Source organism: Macaca nemestrina, chromosome 12 (assembly GCF_043159975.1).
Source record: "Macaca nemestrina isolate mMacNem1 chromosome 12, mMacNem.hap1, whole genome shotgun sequence".
Taxonomy (NCBI): Eukaryota; Metazoa; Chordata; class Mammalia; order Primates; family Cercopithecidae; genus Macaca; species Macaca nemestrina.
In genome coordinates, this window is record NC_092136.1 from 113,611,808 (window position 1) to 113,626,021 (window position 14,214).

General features: G+C 42.5%; 1 protein-coding gene across 3 annotated transcripts in view; it reads right to left on the reverse strand.

Moving 5' to 3' along the window:
• Positions 1-14,214, reverse strand: part of LOC105493584 (transmembrane serine protease 5) — a 51,044-nt gene that overhangs the window by 24,884 nt on the left and 11,946 nt on the right. Inside the window, exon 2 of one of the 3 annotated variants that reach the window (XM_071075596.1) lies at positions 6,598-6,734. The gene's annotated coding sequence lies outside the window, so the exon portion shown is untranslated. The other 2 variants (XM_071075597.1, XM_071075598.1) reach the window with 2 other exon arrangements.

Sequence of the window (14,214 nt, forward strand, 5' to 3'; positions counted from 1 at the left end):
CCTTTCACCTTAAGAAGCTAAAAAAGGAAGAGTGAACTAAACCAAAAGCAAGTGAAAGAAAAAATAAATAAATATTAGTGCAGAAGTAAATGAAATAGACTATACTAAAACAATAAAGAAAATCAACAAAATCAAAATTGGTTACTTGAAAAGATCACATTGATTGTACATGCAAATGTCCTTAAGGATAATAGTCCACGAGGCTTTTCAAGAATGGAATACCGCCAGGCGCGGTGGCTCATGCCTGTAATCCCAGCACTTTCGGAGGCCGAGGTGGGTGGATCACATGGTCAGGAGTTCGAGACCAGCCTGGCCAATATGGTGAGACCCCGTCTCTACTGAAAATACAAAAATTAGCTGGGTGTGGTGGCACTCACCTGTAGTCCCAGCTAGTCGGGAGGCTGAGGCAGAAGAATTGCTTAAACTTGGGAGGTGGATGTTACAGTGAACTGAGATCATGCCACTGCCCTCCAGCCAGGACGATAGAGTGAGACTCCATCTCAAAAAAAAAAAAAAAAGAATGGAGTACCACATGCCTAGATTTCCCAATGCACAGAAAGTGTGGCTGGGGTGGGACAGGACTAGGTTGTGATGAGTTTTTTTACCATGCCAAGGAGCTGAGACTTTTACTCTCTATTCTCTAGACCAATCTTTGTTTGTTGTTGTGTTGTTTTGTTTTGAGTTTTTTTTTTAGGTTTGTAGGTAAAGAACTTCATTGAGAATCTAAAGAAAGCTTTTGATGATTTCCACCAAAAAATTTTTCATACACATTACATTTTCATCAATCCCAAGAGGCTCATGGACCCTAAAAAAGTACCTGCTATAGCTGCCTTAACAGGTTTTAGACTATATAAATAAAGGGATGGAGGTGTGTTTTCAAAAGCTCACTCAGGAAGATTTTGGGGGAAATGCTATGAGCTTTGCAAGAGAGCCTGCTCTCTTTCTAATGTGTTCTGGGAGCAGCTCTTATCAGAAGACGTTCTCTTGACCATTAAGTTGATGGAGGAAGGAAATAGTGCTTGCTTTCAGAAAGCCTTCAAAAAGCTCTCTACTCTCTAACAAACTGATGACCCAACTCACCTCTGAGCCTCACTGTGGAATATCAGGGCTGCCCAGCTTGCCTCAGCTTGCCATCCTCTTACTCATCATGAGTTGGCCCAGGTCATGGCCATGGTGACCAAGGTCAAAGTCTTCCACAATGGTTGAACTAGTTTACACTCCCACCAACAGTGTAAAAGCGTTGCTATTTCTCCACACCCTTTCCAGCATCTGTTGTTTCCTGACTTTTTAATGATCACCATTCTAACTGGAATGAGATGGTATCTCATTGTGGTTTTGATTTGCATTTCTCTGATGACCAGTGATGATGAGCATTTTTTCATGTGTCTGTTGGCTGCATAAATGTCTTCTTTTGAGAAGTGTCTGTTCATATCCTTTGCCCACTTTTTGATGGGGTTGTTTTTTTTTCTCTTGAAATTTTGTTTGTATTCTTTGTAGATTCTGGATATTAGCCCTTTGTCAGATGAGTAGATTGCAAAAATTTTCGCCCATTCTGTAGGTTGCCTGTTCACTCTGATGGTAGTTTCTTTTGCAGAAGCTCTTTAGTTTAATTAGATCCCATTTGTTAATTTTGGCTTTTGTTGCCTTTGCTTTTGGTGTTTTAGACATGAAGTCCTTGCCCATGCCTATGTCCTGAATGGTGTTGCCTACGTTTTCTTCTAGGGTTTTTATGGTTTTAGGTCTAACATTTATGTCTTTAATCCATCTTGAATTAATTTTTTATAAGGTGTAAATCCAGTTTCAGCTTTCTACTTATAGCTAGCCAATTTTCCAGGCACCATTTATTAAATAGGGAATCTTTTCCCCCCATTTCTTGTTTTTGTCAGGTTTGTCAAAGATCAGATGGTTGTAGATGGGTGGCATTTTTTTCTGAGGGCTCTGTTATGTTCCATTGGTCTATATCTCTGTTTTGGTGTCAGTACCTTGCTGTTTCAGTTACTGTAGCCTTGTAGTATAGTTTGAAGTCAGGTAGCATGATGCCTCCAGCTTTGCTCTTTTGGCTTAGGATTGTCTTGGCAATGCAGGCTCTTTTTTTGGTTCCATATGAACTTTAAAGTAGTTTTTCCAATTCTGTGAAGAAAGTCATTGGTAGCTTGATGGGGAAGGCATTGAATCTATAAATTACCTTGGGCAGTACGGCCATTTTCACGATATTGATTCTTCCTATCCGTGAGCATGGAATGCTTTTCCATTTGTTTGTGTCCTCTTTCATTTCGTTGAGCAGTGGTTTGTAGTTCTCCTTGAAGAGGTCCTTTATATCCCTTGTAAGTTGGATTCCCAGGTATTTTATTCTCTTTGAAGCAATTGTGAATGGGAGCTCACTCCTGATTTGGCTCTCTGTTTGTCTGTTATTGGTGTATAGGAATGCTTGTGATTTTTGCACATTGATTTTGTATCCTGAGACTTTGCTGAAGTTGCTTATCAGCTTAAGGAGATTTTGGGCTGAGACAATGGGGTTTTCTAAATATACAATCATGTCATCTGCAAACAGGGAACAATTTGACTTCCTCTTTCCTAATTGAATACCCTTTAATTCTTTCTCTTGCCTCACTGCCCTGGTCAGAACTTCCAATACTATGTTGAATAGGAGTGGTGAGAAAGGGCATCCCTGTCTTGTGCCAGTTTTCAAAGGGAATGCTTCCAGTTTTTGCCCATTCAGTGTTATATTGGCTGTGGGTTTGTCATAAATAACTCTTATTATTTTGAGATACGTTCCAACAATACCTAGTTTATTGAGAGTTTTTAGCATGAAGGGCTGTTGAATTTTGTCAAAGGCCTTTTCTGCATCTATTGAGATAATCATGTGGTTTTTGTCTTTGGTTCTGTTTATATGATGGATTACATTTATTGATTTGCATATGCTGAACCAGCCTTGCATCCCAGGGATGAAGCCCACTTGATCGTGGTGGATAAGTTTTTTGATGTGCTGCTGGATTCAGTTTGCCTGTATTTTATTGACGATTTTCACATAGATGTTCATCAAGGATATGGTCTAAAATTCTTTTTTTGTTGTGTCTCTGTCAGACTTTGGTATCAGGATGATGCTGGCCTCATAAAATGAGTTAGGGAGGATTCCCTCTTTTTCTATTGATTGGAATAGTTTCAAAAGAAATGGTACCAGTTCCTCTTTGTATCTCTGGTAGAATTCAGCTGTGAATCTGTCTGGTCCTGGACTTTTTTGGTTGGTAGGCTATTAATTATTGCCTCAATTTCAGAGCCTGTTATTGGTCTATTCAGGGATTCAACTTCTTCCTTGTTTAGTCTTGGGAGGCTGTATGTGTCCAGGAATTTATCCATTTCTTCTAGATTTTCTAGTTTATTTGCATAGAGGTGTTTATAGCATTCTCTGATGGTAGTTTGTATTTTTGTGGGATTGGTGGTAATACCCCTTTATTGTTTTTTATTGCATCTATTTTATTATTCTCTCTTTTCTTCTTTATTAGTCTTGCTAGTGGTCTATCAATTTTGTTGATCTTTTCAAAAAATCACCTCCTGGATTCATTGATTTTTTGATGGTTTTTTTTGTGTCTCTATCTCCTTCAGTTCTGCTCTGATCTTAGTTATTTCTTGCCTTCTGCTAGCTTTTGAATACGTTTGCTCTTGCTTCTCTAGTTCTTTTAATTGTGATGTTAGGGTATCGATTTTAGATCTTTCCTGCTTTCTGTTGTGGGCATTTAGTGCTGTAAATTTCCCTCTACATACTGCTTTAAATGTGTCCCAGAGATTCTGGTACACTGTGTCTTTGTTCTCATTGGTTTCAAAGAACACTTTTTATTTCTGCCTTCATTTCGTTATGTACCCAGTAGTCATTCAGGAGCAGGTTGTTCAGTTCCCATGTAGTTGTGTGGTTTTGAGTGAATTTCTTAATCCTGAGTTCTAATTTGATTGCACTGTGGTCTGAGAGACAGTTTGTTTTGATTTCTGCTCTTTTACATTTGCTGAGGAGTGCTTTACTACCAACCATGTGGTCAATTTTGGAATAAGTGCAATGTGGTGCTGAGAAGAATGTATATTCTGTTGATTTGGGGTGGAGAGTTCTGTAGATATCTATTAGATCTGCTTGGTGCAGAGCTGAGTTCAAGTCCTGGATATCCTTGCTAACCTTCTGTCTTGTTGATCTGTCTAATATTGACAGTGGGGTGTTAAAGTCTCCCATTATTATTGTGTGGGAGTCTAAGTCTCTTTGTAGGTCTCTAAGGACTTGCTTTATGAATCTGGGTGCTCCTGTATTAGGTGCATATATATTTAGAATAGTTAACTCTTCTTGTTGAATTGATCCCTTTACTGTTATGTAATGGCTTTGTCTCTTTTGATCTTTCTTGGTTTAAAGTATGTTTTATCAGAGACTAGGATTGCAACCTTTTTTTTTTTTTTTTTTTGCTTTCCATTTGCTTGGTAGATCTTCCTCCATCCCTTTATTTTGAGCCTATGTGTGTCTCTGCATGTGAGATGGGTCTCCTGAATACAGCATGCTGATGGGTCTTGACTCTTTATCCAATTTGCCAGTCTGTGTCTTTTAATTGGGGTATTTAGCCCATTTACATTTAAGGTCAATATTGTTATGTGTGAATCTGATCCCGTCATTATGATGTTAGCTGGTTATTTTGCCCGTTAGTTGATGCAGTTTCTTCCTAGTATTGATGGTCTTTACAATTTGGCATGTTTTTGCAGTGGCTGGTATAAGTTGTTCCTTTCCATGTTTAGTGCTTCCTTCAGGAACTCTTGTAGGGCAGACCTGGTGGTGACAAAATCTATCAGCATTTGCTTGTCTGTAAAGGATTATATTTCTCCTTCACTTATGAAGCTTAGTTTGGCTGGATATGAAATTCTGGGTTGAAAATCCTTTTCTTTAAGAATGTTGAATATTGGCCCCCACTCTCTTCTGGCTTGTAGAGTTTCTGCAGAGAGATCCACTGTTAGTCTGATGGGTTTCTCTTTGTGGGTAACCCAACCTTTCTCTCTGGCTGCCCTTAACATTTTTTCCTTCATTTCAATCTTGGTGAATCTGACAATTGTGTGTCTTGGGGTTGCTCTTCTTGAGGAGTATCTTTGTGGTATTCTCTGTATTTCCTTTGAATGTTGGCCTGCCTTGCTAGGTTGGGGAAGTTCTCCTGGATAATATCCTGATGAGTGTTTTCCAACTTGGTTCCATTCTTCCCGTCACTTTCAGCTACACCAATCACATGTAGATTTGGTCTTTTCATATAGTCTCATATTTCTTGGAGGCTTTGTCCATTTCGTTTTACTCTTTTTTTCTAAACTTCTCTTCTCGCTTTATTTCATTAATTTGATCTTCAATCACTGTATCCTTTCTTCCACTTGATCAAATGGGCTATTGAAACTTGTGCATGCATCACATAGTTCTCGTGCCATGGTTTTCAGCTCCATCAGGTCATTTATGGTCTTCTCTACACTGTTTATTCTAGTTAGCCATTCATCTAATCTTTTTTCAACGTTCTTAGCTTCCTTGTGATGGGTTTGAACATTCTCCTTTAGCTCGGAGAAATTTGTTATTACCAACCTTCTGAAGCCTACTTCTGTCAACTCATCAAAGTCATTCTCCATCCAGCTTTGTTCCATTGCTGGCAAGGATCTGCGATCCTTTGGAGTAGAAGAGGTGCTCTGGTTTTTAGAATTTGCTGCTTTTCTGCTCTGGTTTCTCCCCATCTTTATGGTTTTATCTACATTTGGTCTTTGATGTTGGTGACCTACAGATGGGGTTTTGGTGTGGATGTCCTTTTTGTTGATGTTGATGCTATTCCTTTCTGTTTGTTAGTTTTCCTTCTAACAGTCAAGTCCCTCAGCCGCAGGTCTGCTGGAGTTTGCTGGAGGGTCTCTTCAGACCCTGTTTGCCTGGGTATCACCAGCAGAGGCTGCAGAACAGCAAATATTGCTGCCTGATCCTTCCTCTGGAAGCTTCATCCCAGGGGGCACCTGCCTGTATGAGGTATCAGTTGGCTCCTACTGGGAGGTGTCTCTCAATTAGGCTACACAGGGGTCAGGGACCCATGTGAGGAGGCAGTCTGTCCATTCTCAGAGCTCAAACACCATGCTGGGAGAACCACGCCTCTCTTCAGAGCTGTCAGACAGGGATGTTTAAGTCTGCAGAAGTTTCTGCTGCCTTTTGTTCAGCTATGCCCTGCCCCTAGAGGTGGAGTCTACAGAGGCAGCAGGCCTTGGTGAGCTGCAGTGGGCTCCACCCAGTTCGAGCTTCCCTGGCCACTTTGTTTAGCTACTCAAGCCTCAGCAATTGCAGACGCCCCTCTCCCTGCCAGCCTGCTGCCTCACAGGTTGATCTCAGACTGCTGTGCTTGCAGTGAGCAAGGCTTTGTGGGTGTGGGACCAACCGAGTCAGGCATGGGATATAATCTCCTGGTGTGCCGTTTGCTAAGATAGTTGGAAAAGTGCAGTATTTGGGCAGGACTGCCCCATTTTTCCAGGTACAGTCTGTCATAGCTTCCCTTGGCTAGGAAAGGGAAATCCCCTGACCCCTTGTGCTTCCCGGGTAAGGCAATGCCCCGCCCTGCTTTGACTCACCCTCCATGGGCTGCACCCACTGTCCAACCGTTCTCAGTAAGATGAACCAGGTACCTTAGTTGGAAATGCAGCAATCACCCATCTTCTCCATCGATCACACTGGGAGCTGCAGACCAGAGCTGTTCCTATTCAGACATCTTGGAATGGAGAGAGAATATAGCAGCTTAGTTCTTGACCAGTTTGGTCCTCCCATCTGCCCCTTTCATCTAGATTCTCCCTCAAGAAGACTAGTAGTGGCTTGGGTGCTTAGTGGGGAGAGGTCATATCACTTTTACACAAGTCTTGGCAGCCAGCATCCTCCCTAACTCAGCCCCCAGCCCTGGCCATTCTCATCCCCATCAGGCTGGCTGTGACTTAATCATTCTGGAGGAGGCTCTATTCAAACCTTTGGTTTCTAGTACAACAAAAGTTATCCTAGAATAGGCTCTATTAAACCCCTTGGTTTCTAGGTTTCTAAAGATAATACCGCAATTTTTATGTAGATTCTAATCTGTTAACCTGGGTAATGAAAATGGAAAGAGATCACTAAAGACTCCAAAACAACAATTAAAACAAAGTACAGCCAACTGTCAATTATCTAGAGATGAATAAAGACATGGCAAATATGAATACATTATAGTCCCTGCTCTCAAAGGAGTTTATAATCTAGTTGAGAAGACAAACAAATACACCAACAGGAGTGACCTGAGGGGATAGGTGGTAAAAGTAGATAGTGTGGGCTCAAGTAGAATCAGCAGCCCTAAGTTCCACAATGTCATGCTGAGGTCATGGTTTACAGTGACCATAATGAAACACTAACGCTGGGAATAGCGTATGGTAGAATCTGCAGGCTGACAGTACCTAATCAGGCCCTGAAGGAGTGGCTCAGAAGTCAGGTTCTGCTGGAGGGACAGGGTTTGGAAAGGGCTGGCAGAGGAATGAGAGAAGCTCACCAGGGAACGGAAGGCTGAGACAGGCTTATTTCCAAATTTTCCAGGGCAAGCCCTAGCCAGTGAACCCTGAGTTTGCTTTGGACTTGGTTTTTCCTATTGAAGATACCCAAGAAAGCATCAGGCAACATGACTGATCTTTTTCCTCACAGTTTTGGCCCCCAGGCCAATCGGTCTTAACCCTGGGTGGTTCACTGGAATCCCCTGGAAAGCTTGTTACTAAAACACTTATCCCTTGGCCCTATCTGAAACTCCCTGAAACATCACCCCTCTAAATGGGGGTCCTTGTGTCTGTTTTTACCCTGGTGATTCTGGGGAAGCACTATCTCAGCTAAGCTTCTCCATTTTCTTTAGGCCTAGTAGCAGCAGCACGAATTGGAGGAGGGAAAGTTGTGGCACAAAATAGGTATTTTTAAAAATCATCAGTTACCCTGAGTACCTTTCCATGGTACATGGCATGCCATCACCTTGGACAGACTTACGTCATCTTTGCGAAAAGAACTGTGTTTCTCCATCTGCTGCCGCACAGCCAAAATTCCACCCAAAGAGATCCATTGTGTTGGAGTGAGGCATTGTGTCCCCAGTATCTAGCACAGTCTGGTACATAGTAGGCATATAGGCCAGGATAGGCCAGGTTATGCTGCAGCAGGGAGCACCTCCCAGGTTGCAGTGGCTTAAAACAACAAAGGTTTATTTCTTACTTATGTTTCAGGTTCACAGGGATCAAGCTGGGGACTTTTGTCCACATATCCTCAATTAAGAACCCAAGACAATAGAGTAGCCTCCATCTGAAATGTTACTGGTCACAATGGCTGAAAGAAAGAGGGTTCTTGAGGGTTTCACACTGGAAATTAAATGCTCTGGCCACTTACAGTTCATTAGCCCAAGATGTCACATGCCTCTGCCCAACCATAAGGAGAACATGAAAATGCAATCCTACAATATGCAACAAAGCACAGAGCCAGAAATACTTGGTGAAGAGCACTAGTAACTACCACATTGGATATTCAATAAATATTTATAAAATAAAATAACAGATGAGTAGAAATCACTTTACAAGACAAGATCATTAAGTACACCTTTACCCCACAATGACATTTTTTTCCCCTGGGATAAGAAAGAGGTAAGTGAAAGCAGGACTAAATGATTGAGCTCACAGCTCTCCACCTTTTCTGTCACCCTGGTTGGCACAGCCCCTAGGGAGTCTTGCTGGCCCTCTTCTATCTGCAAGAGTCCCACTTCTGGAAAAAGGTAGCTCAGTTGCCCTGAGCCTCTGTAAGTCATGTTTGAGTAGTATGAGAGATGACTCTGGTGTTGTGTGACAGTGGAATACTCACAATTATAGGGAGATCAGGAGCTGCTGAAACCAGCTCTGCTCTCCTTCAAGAGCAGATTTTAGATTAACCAGAGGTGGCTTCTTTCTGCCTGACTACTCAATTCAATGCTATCCCTATCAAGCTACCATTGACTTTCTTCGCAGAATTAGAAAAAAACTACTTTAAATTTCGTATGGAACCAAAAAAGAGCCCACACAGCCAAGACAATCCTAAGCAAAAATAACAAAGCTGGAGGCATCACACTACCTGATTTCAAACTATACTACAAGGCTGCAGTAACCAAAACAGCATGTTACTGGTACCAAAACAGAGATATAGACCAATGATACAGGGCAGAGGCCTCAGAAACAATACTACTCATCTACAACCATCTGATCTTTGACAAACCTGACAAAAACAAGAAATGGGGAAAAGATTCCCTATTTAATAAATGGTGTTGGGAAAACTGGCTAGCCATATGCAGAAAACTGAAACTGGACCCCTTCCTCACACCTATACAAAAATTAACTCAAGGTGAATTAAAGACTTAAATGTACCCAAAACCATAAAAAACCTAGAAGAAAACCTAGGCAATACCATTCAGGACATAGGCATGGGCAAAGACTTCATGACTAAAACGCCAAAATCAAGGGCAACAAAAGCCAAAACTGACATATGGGATCTAATTAAACTAAAGAGCTTCTGCACAGCAGAAGAAACTACCATCAGAGTGAACAGGCAACCTACAGAATGGGCGAAAATTTTTGCAATCTACCCATCTGACAAAGGGCTAATATCCATAATCTACAAGGAACTTAAACAAATTTACAAGAACAAAACAACCCTATCAAAAGGTGGGTGAAGGATATGAACAGATACTTCTCAAAAGAAGACATCTATGCAGCCAACAAACATGAAAAAATGCTCATCATCACGGGTCATCAGAGAAATACAAATCAAAACCACAATGGGATACCATCTCACACTAGTTAGAATGGCGATCATTAAAAAGTCGGGAAACAACAGGTGCTGGAGAGGATGTGGAGAAATAGGAACGCTTTTACAGTGTTAGTGGTAGTGTAAATTATTTCAATCATTGTGGAAGACAGTGTGGTGATTCCTCAAGGATCTAGAATCAGAAATACTATTGACCCAGCAATCCCATTACTGGATATATACCCAAAGGATGACAAATTGTTCTACTATAAAGACACATGCGCCGGGCGCGGTGGCTCAAGCCTGTAATCCCAGCACTTTGGGAGGCTGAGACGGGCGGATCACGAGGTCAGGAGATCGAGACCATCCTGGCTAACACAGTGAAACCCCGTCTCTACTAAAAATACAAAAAATTAGCCGGGCGTGGTGGCGGCACCTGTAGTCCCAGCTACGCGGGAGGCTGAGGCAGGAGAATGGCGGGAACCCGGGAGGCGGAGCTTGCAGTGAGCTGAGATCCGGCCACTGCACTCCAGCCTGGGCGACAGAGCGAGACTCTGTCTCAAAAAAAAAAAAAAAAAAAAGACACATGCACACATATGTTTATTGCAGCACTATTCACAATAGCAAAGACTTGGGACCAACCGAAATGCCCATCAATGATAGACTGGATAAAGAAAATATGGCACATGTACACCATGGAATACTATGCAGCCATAAAAAAGGATGAGCTCATGTCCTTTGCAGGGACATGGATGAAGCTGGAAACCATCATTCTCAGCAAACTAACACAGGAACAGAAAACCAAACACCACGTATTCTCACTCATAAGAGGGAGTTGAACAATAAGAACACATAGACACAGGGATGGGAACATCACACATTGGGGCCTGTCAGGGGGTGGGGGGCTAGAGGAGAGATAGCATTCGGAGAAATATCTAATGTAGATGACAAGTTAATGGATGCAGCAAACCACCATGGCACATGTATACCTATGTAACAAACGTCCACATTCTGCACATGTATGCCAGAACTTAAAATATAATTTTAAAAAAAAAGGTTCTCTTCTCTTTCTTGCTGCTATGCCCTTCTATTCTAGATGATCTATTCTGGTTTGCCCTAGCCATTTCTCTGGTTTGTGCAGAATAACCACTCTAAGACAAGGCAGGAGCCTAGATGCAGAATTGAAGGAGATACTTACTAGCAAGTGGAATGCCAGCATTTGAATAGTCTAAGAGTGAGGCCTCCTTAAATTGTGTGCCCTAGAGTGCCCTATCTGAAACCTGCTGAAGCATAACTCCTCTGAATGGGGGCCTTGGGGTCTGTATTGTCACCCTGGTGATGCTGATGTAGCTTCACTCTAGTCCTGGCCCTGCTCCCCTACCTTCTCCTACTGATGACTCCCTGTCCCACCAGGCCCATCTGTGGATGAGCTTTGAAATTCTTGTTTCCTCTCCTCCTTCAGTCACTGTTTTGATATTTTTGAAAACATTAAGGCTTTTTTTCAACTGTCCTTCAGATGGATCCTGCCACCTTTAGACAGGTCACAATCTCTTTCTCTTCCACCCAAGCGAAAATACCCAAGTTCTTCTAGTTCATGCAGAATTATCAGACTTGGAAATTTGTTGATAGAGACCATTGAATCTACCACTTCTCCTATCAGAGAAAATTGAGGCCACAAAAGGTGAATATGCCACAATAATGTGGAGGCAATTCAAGTCCAGGTCTCCTGACTCCTGTCTAGGATCTTTTCCTGTTTTCATCCCACACAAGTCATGTATTCACTGAATAGGCAGGCTGGAAGAGAAGAAATTCCACCTGTGGACCACAGCTCTGGCCAGTGCCTATGGAGTTCCATCCTGCTCATGATCTTCTCTTCCTGTCAGTGGACAACAACTTCAGCCCTTGTCTGTGGATTCAAAGTTGCCCATGACCTTCCCCATCCTGATTCCCTGCACTGTGAATTTCTGACTTGCTTAGACAGCCCCCATAATCACATGAACCTCCTGTAATCTCTCTCTCTCTCTCTCTCCCTCTCTCTCTCTCTCTGGAAATGTTGGAGGTTGGTGCTCCAGGTGGTGGTGATGAGAGAGCATGGGTCTGAGGAGATGAAAACTTGAGAATCTGAAAGCACTGTACATCACCCTTGGTCCCACACCATTTCCCCATTTGTCTTCATCTCTGTCAATAATGTGTCCCTTAATCTCATCTAGTCTCTGTCTGTAGAAAGGTCCTTGTGCATCCACAATATCCCCAGTCCCGTCAAACAAGTCCCCAGCCCCTTCAAGTTCAGTTTGTGTCATCCGCTTGGGTTAGTTAAAGCCACCAGACCCTCTGCTGTCATCCCACAGCCTGATGGGGCCCGACCATACGATCTTTCCATCCTGCCTTCTGGAGAGTGGTTTTCTCAATGAAGAAATGAATGATTCAGAAGTCTAATAAGAGAAAAGCTTTAAGGAATGAAAAATTAGGAAAATATTCCATCCAGTTAACTTATTCCAGATCCAGACCATTACTGCATATTTATAGGCAGTGAACAAACCCTGAGTGACTGTTGCCATTTAACTTGCTTTAAATACCAAAAAAAAAATGGATTAAAGTATATTTAAAATGACAAACTGTGTGGTCTTATATAGTAGTCAGCAGCCTTGAGTAGCATATTGCATTTTTTTTTTTAATAGTTTTGGGAGCAAGTGGTTTTGCTTACATGGATAAGTTCTTTAGTGGGGATTTCTGAGATGTTGGTGCACCCATCACCTACTCTCAAGGAGCTTATAGTCTAACTCAGTCAAGCCAACAATTCTAGTGCAGTCTCTAATGGGAGAAGAACAAAGTGTCCTTAACATGGCATGGAAGGTTCTTTCTAGGTATCCAACATACTTTTCCAGCCTTATCTTTTGTCCTCATCTTTAGGCCCCCTCCATAAGCCAGCCACTTGTTGTTCCTAGAATATCTCCAAAATAAGCCACAGCCCCTTTGCTCATGCTGTTCCCTATTTCTGAAATACCCTTCTGTATTAGTTGTTCTCACCTTGCTATAAAGAACTACTTGAGACTGGGTAATTTATAAAGAAAAGAAGTTTAACTGACTCACAGTTCTGCAGGCTGTACAGGCAGCCTGGCTGGGGAGTCCTCAGGAAACTTACAATCATGGTGGAAAGTGAAGGAGAAGCAGGCACATCTTACATGGTCAGAGAAGGAGGAAGAGAGAGTGAAGAATGAGGTGCTAAACACTTTTAAACGACCAGATCTCTTGAGAACTTTTATCTTGAGACAGCACTAGGGGAATGGTGCTAAACCATTAGAAACTACCCCCATAATCCAATCACCTCCCACTAGGCCTTACCTCCAACACTGGGGATTATAATTCGACATGGGATTTGGGTACGGACACAGAGCCAAACCATATCACATTCCTTCTTTAGTTATTTTACTCCAGCAGTCAGTCAATATATATCTATTGAGAATATTCTATGTGCCAGGTACTGTGCAACACTGAAGACACAATGGTGAGCAGGGACATTCATGAAACAAAGGACCACATAAATGCAAATTTATGACTTTGATAAACTGCTATGAAAAGTACGAGGTGCTAAAGAGAGTACATACCAGAAGTCTGACTGAGTCTGAAGACTCAGGAAAGACTTCCTCAAGGAAGGCAGATTCAGCCAGAATTTGGGAGAGGACAGTGAGCTCCAGACAAAGGCAAAGGCAAATTTTCTGTGTCAGGAGAGAGTGTGGTGCCTCCAAGGGATTAGAAGCAGCAGAGCAGGACAGCACAGAGGAGATTGTGGAACGGAGGCTGGGGCAATGAATGGGCCAGGACAAGCAGGGCCTTTAGTGCCACAGTAAAGATCAGTCTTTGTCCCCAGAGGAGTGGAAACCATTTTTAATAAGCAACCTAAAGACATAATCTGCTCACCACCATCCTTTAAGACCCAGGTTAAATGTCCCTCTCCCTTCCCCAGTGCCCGAGGCAACCCTCGCACTGTATAGCCCCCTCTGGAAAAGCACACACCATGTCATGGTACATGGTGAGGGTTAACTGTGTTTGACTCAGTCAGTGGTAAGTTCTCAAGAGCCGATATCCTATCCTCTTTATCTTTGTAACCTCAACTGCAGACAGGGCCTAGAATGTGGCAAGTGTTCCATAAAGGTTCGTTGAATCAATCAACTGATATGTGCGGATGCTGGTCTGTTTTAATTTTTTTCTCCCCTCTCTCTTCCTGCTCATTCAGGAAAGTTCCATCCCCAACCCCTCACCCCATTGCCAACGGTCTTCCTGCCTCCCTTCTCTCTCCAACACCACCCATCCCCCATGTGGCTACCAGGTTTCCTTCCTAAACAGGTCAGAGCAGGCCACTCTAATCCTTACATGAGCCTTCACTGATTTCACCATTGCTGGCAGGATCAAATTCAAATTCTTCAGGCTAATTATCC